This window comes from Bombina bombina, chromosome 3 (genome assembly GCF_027579735.1).
Source record: "Bombina bombina isolate aBomBom1 chromosome 3, aBomBom1.pri, whole genome shotgun sequence".
Classification (NCBI taxonomy): domain Eukaryota; kingdom Metazoa; phylum Chordata; class Amphibia; order Anura; family Bombinatoridae; genus Bombina; species Bombina bombina.
In genome coordinates, this window is record NC_069501.1 from 1,055,731,885 (window position 1) to 1,055,737,209 (window position 5,325).

A 5,325-nucleotide genomic window follows, 5' to 3' on the forward strand; every position below is an offset into this window, starting at 1 on the left:
TTTCTTAGGGACCATAATAGTTTCCCTATCTCTGAAAATATTTCTGACAGAGGTCAGAGACTCAGAGATTCTTGCCTCTTTCTGCAGTCTTTTGGTCGGCCGTCAGTGGTTCAATCTATAGAAGTAATTGGTCTGATGGTTGCTTATTGGACATCATTCCCTTTGTTTCCATATGAGAGTTCTGCAGTTTTGCATTCTCAGATAGTGTTGGGCTGGGGACTATGGACTCAGAAGGAGTCTGCTTTCCCCATAACCATCTTGGAGTCCACAGCATCAATAAGGGTTAACGCCCGAAACGTTGCATTTGCTGCTGGGTGTCTATGCTGTATGAAGCTGTAAAGGATAAATAAATGCTATAAAGCTTGAAAAACCTTTTTCCTTCAAATTATTGATGCTGTGGACTTCAGTTGTTACTACATTACAGAGTGGCGTTTGCAGTAGCCCTCCATCACGTGCATCAGGTGTGTGCTGTCTGTCATATGTGAACTGCCATAACCATCTTGGAGTTGAGTGATCTACAATGCGCTGAGAGTTTTGAGGGTTGTCTTTAGCACGGTTTTTCAGGTTCTAGTTGGAGTCTTCCGCCGCACTGCCCTGAATGCACCCGATCCCGTCTGATCTCAGAAGTTAAGCAGGACCAGGCCGGGTCAGTACCTATATGGGAGACCGCCTGAGAGCACCAGGTGCGGTAGGCTTACTTTTTCACCTCAGTCATTTACATTACCAACTGGGATGAACCAGGAGTTCCTTAGCCATTATGGAGGTGGCGTGGATTGTTCAGCGGGCGGACTCTCACAATTGCGGTCTATCTACTATGCACATTCCAGGATTTGATTCTGGGAGCGGCCTTCTTGAGCAGTCAGACTCTTCATTCCGGGGAGTGGGCGCTGCTCCCGGGGTGTTCTCCAGGTGAACCCTTAAATGATGGATGCTGGAGTTGGTTCAGATGGCAGTACGCCAAGCTGCCAAGGTACGTTTAAGGGTCAAGAGATCAGCAGACTGCCCTGGTAGATTTTCTAGCGGTTCCTTGGGATTTCAGTCTGACATACCTGTTCCTCAGTTTGCGCTCCTTCTACGAGTCTTTGCTCGTATTGAAAAGGGGGGAGCATCAATATTTTTAAGAGGATCCTGCATGGTCTCGAAGGATCTGGTGTACATACCTAGTGGAGATGTCATCTTTTCCACTTTGGAGGTTATCCCTGAGGAAGGACCTTCTAATTCAGGGTCCATTTCTTAATTCAAATTTCGTTTCTCTGAAGCTTTCTGCTTGGAGATTAAATGCTTAGTTCTGTCTAAGCATGGTTTGTCTGAATCGATCATTGAGACCATATTTCAGACTCGCAAGCCTGTTACTGGTAGCTTTTTAACATAATGTATGGTGTTAATACCTTTATTGGTGTGAATCCAAAGGCTACTCTCGGAAGTAGGATTCCTAGGATTTTGTCCTTTCTCCGAGTAGGTCTGGAGAAAGGTTTGTCAGTCAGTTCTCTGTTGGGTCAGATTTCTGCATTGTCATTTGTTGCACAGTGTCTGGCGGATGTGCCAGATGTGTAATCTTTTTGTCAGGCAATGGTTAGTATCAGGCCTGTGTTTTGGTCTGTTGCTCCTCCTTAGAGCCTTAACCTTGTTCTTCAGTTATTGCAGCAGGCTCTGTGTAAGCCATTGCATTACATAGACATTATTCTTGGAAGGTTGCTTTTTCTTCTGTTCGGAGAGTTCAGACCTCTCGACTTTGCAGTGTAATTCGCCTTATCTTATTTTCGGATAAGGTGGTTCTTCGTCCTAAGTGGTTCCGCTTAGAAATTTTTAAGTAAGAACTAGTTGTTCTATTTTATGTCCTAATCTTTGTTCTCATTAGGAACTTTTGTTGCACAACTTGGATGTTGGGCGTGTTTTTAAATATTTTTTTATACTGGCGACTAGGGACTTTCATCAGTCTTCTACCCTGGTTGTTTGTTTCTCTGGGAAAAGTAATGGTCAGAAAGTTACTGCTACTTCTCTCTCTGCTCGAGAAATATAATCAGCATTGCTTATGAGACTGCTGGTCAGCAGTCTCCTGAGATAATTACGGCTTATTCTATGAAGGCTGTCTCCACTTCTTGTGTTTTCAAAAATGAAGCTTCTGTGTAACAGGTTTGCAAGGCTGGAATTTTTTTTTGGGGAGAAAGGTTTTTCAAGCGGTGGTGCCTACTGTTTAGGTCTGCCTGTCTTGTTCTTCCTCCCTAGTCATCTGTGTCCTCTAGCTTGTGTATTGATTCCCAACAGTTAATGATTACGTTGTGGACTCTCCCTGTATTTAGAAGAAAACAAAATTTATGCTTACCTGATAAATTTATTTATTTCCGAATATGGTGAGTCCACGACCCCACCCGTTTTTATTAAGACAGTGTTTTTTTGACTAAACGTCAGGCACCTCTACACCTTTTGTATTGTTCCTTTTTCCATTTCCCTTCGGTCGAATGACTGGGGTTTGTAGGAAGGAAAGTGATACTTAACAACTTTGCTGTGGTGCTCTTTGCCTCCTCCTGCTGGCCAGGAGTGATATTCCCAATAGTAAATGATGACATTGTGGACTCACCATATACGTAAATAAATTTATCAGGTAAGCATACATTTTGTTTCCTTCTTAATACAGGGAGAGTCCACAGCTGCATTCCTTACTTGAGGGAAATGCTGAACCTGGCCACCAGGAGGAGGCAAAGACACCCCAGGCAAAGACTTAAATACCTCCCCCATGTCCCTCATTCCCAAGTCATTCTTTGCCTTTCATCACATGAGGTTGGCAGAGAAGTGTCAGAAGATTTCGGAGTAGTTCCTTAGGGATGGGACTGGAGTTTTTAGTAGTCTTGTCAGCCTCTCAGTGAGAGCATTGACGAAGGTTAGAGTCTATTCTGCGAACCCATCCAGACTCAGATTAACAGCTCCTTAGCAATCAGTGTTGACGAGTTTCACTGCCTGCTTTTTCTTACTCAAGTCGATGTCAGGAGCGATGCTACAAGACTGTCACACTTGAGAGGCTGTGTTTCTGTTCCACAGCATGGATTCCGGTAAGATCGTTTACATTTTTACACATATAGCAAACGCTAGAAGACAGGGTCAAAGTGTGGCTCCTTTTATCTATATGGAATCAAGGGTTAATATCTCCTGAGGGGGATTATGAACAGTTGGGTTTAATCATACATGCTTTATTTGATTTTATGCTGCTTTATGTGTAAGATGTTTATGGGCTCATAGGCTGAGATGAAACATACAGGTTTCTCTTTCACTTTGAAGGTTGCACAGTTTAAAAGCTTGGTGTGCTTTTTCTCAAGGCAGGGACGGTCCTGCATTGCGCACCATGTGACCAGAATGGTCGAAGCTTCCATTTCCTTTCTCTTGACCGAGTTACTACCGGAGAGGAGTTTTATCTCTGTTCTGTCTGAGGCCTAGGAGGTGGTGAGTGCCCCAGCCATTGGGGGTATAAAGGTGCAAATTTTTTTAAATTTAAAATTGTTATTTTTTTCTGTAGTCCTCCGCGTATCGTACTTTAGCTATGGAGGATTCTGATTCATTAGAGGGTTCTCCCTATATTTCAAAGAGTAATGCCTGTTTATATGTTTCCCACAAGTAAGGAATGCAGCTGTGCACTCTCCCTTTATTAAGAAGGAAAACGTAAAGTATGTTTACCAGATAATTTCCTTTCCTTCTGTACAGGGAGAGTCCACAGCTCCCACCCGTGTTCTCTGATGGGCGGCCCTAAATTTTAATTTATTCTATTGGCACCTTTTTTCACCCTGATATTTCTCCTATTGTTCCTTGTTCCCTCGGCAGAATAACTGGGGGATGAGGGAAGTGGGGGAGGTATTTAAGCCTTTGGCTGGGGAGTCTTTGCCTCCTCCTGGTGGCCAGGTTTAGTATTTCCCACAAGTAAGGAATGTAGCTGTGGACTCTCCCTGTACAGAAGGAAAGGACATTATCTGGTAAGCCTAATTTATGTTTTTATTCATCTGCATTTTGAACTGTGTGTCTGGTATAGTATTGGTGACAACTCAGTTTACATGATACTAGCTGGTATTGGCTCTCCGAGCAGGCACAATGTTTAAAATGTTGGTGCATTAAAAACAGCAAAAACTCACTTGTTTTCTTGCAAAATAAGTACTTAGAAATTCTCAGTGTAGCCACTGCCCTCAAGGATATAAGAGAGCAATTTAGGTTACATTCCGCCTCTACTGAGCATGATCAAATCTGACTCCCTGTTGATCTTGTATTCACGTAATAGTAAACCAGCTCATGTTGCTCTAGTTTAATTTTATTACATCAAGCTAGATAAGCCTTTCTGTAGAGACGACAGCTTTTTTCTAGGGCTGTGTCAGGAAGTAAATGGACACTGCACAAATGAATAAAAAAAAAAAAAAAAAGTATATAAAAGGTTAATGCCTTTTAAAAGGATGACTTACATATTGCAATGATTTCTATTAAGTATAAGCCACTAAATAGTGCTTTTTTATTACAGCAATGAAAAAAGACCTTCATATTCCCTTTAAGCATATTTAAATATGCTTCTCATGCACAATAGAAACTTACCCTAAAATATGTGATAGCTCTTACTGGAAGCATATTTGCTAACACGTGTGTATGGCAAAAATGCTCCTATTCAAAAGTGAAATATATGTGCATTTCAATTTTGGCTGGAATGTGCCTTTAAAACCTTAATTTGTAAGGCTTATTTTGTTGCAGGGAAAACTCACCTGAGCGCATTACTGCTCATTCCACTAGAGCATTTGCCACTTCTAGGGCCTTTTGTAATTGAGGTTATATTGATCAGGTTTGAAAGGCAGCTATTTGGTCTTCTTTGGTTTTATCACTTTGATGTTTATGCTTCTGATACTGCTTTTGGTGGTTACCTATCAGGCCATATTGCCTGATAGGTAGCGTCCTGCTTTCAATGTTTTTGTGTCCCCCCCCCTAATTTCATAATGTTCTTGTGGACTTCACTGCTTGGTTATAGATTCTTCACGCATGATGACTTGTGGACTCACTATCTGATGGAAAAAAAATAAAATGTATGCTTACCTGATAAATTTCTTTTTGTTCAGGTGATGGCAGTACTTATTTTTGCACTTTTTTGCCTTGCTTTATCTTTCCTTCTCTTTTGTTTTCCAACTTCTGATTCATTATAGTGTGTAATTTTGCACTATTAAGGCTTAAACAATGTTTATCCCCTGAAAATAGGTTAGGGACATATGTAAAGTCCTCTTGCAGCTCCCAAACACGTTCCAATCAGAAGTGACTAACGTACAACCTGCCAGTAACTGGCAATTTCCTGCTTGGCAGCTGCAGAGCTTG

General features: G+C 41.7%; 1 pseudogene; it reads left to right on the forward strand.

Annotated features, from left to right (window-relative positions):
- The first annotated feature begins 576 nt into the window (after window positions 1-576).
- LOC128654814 (uncharacterized) lies at window positions 577-695 on the forward strand (annotated as a pseudogene).
- The last annotated feature ends 4,630 nt before the right edge of the window (window positions 696-5,325 follow it).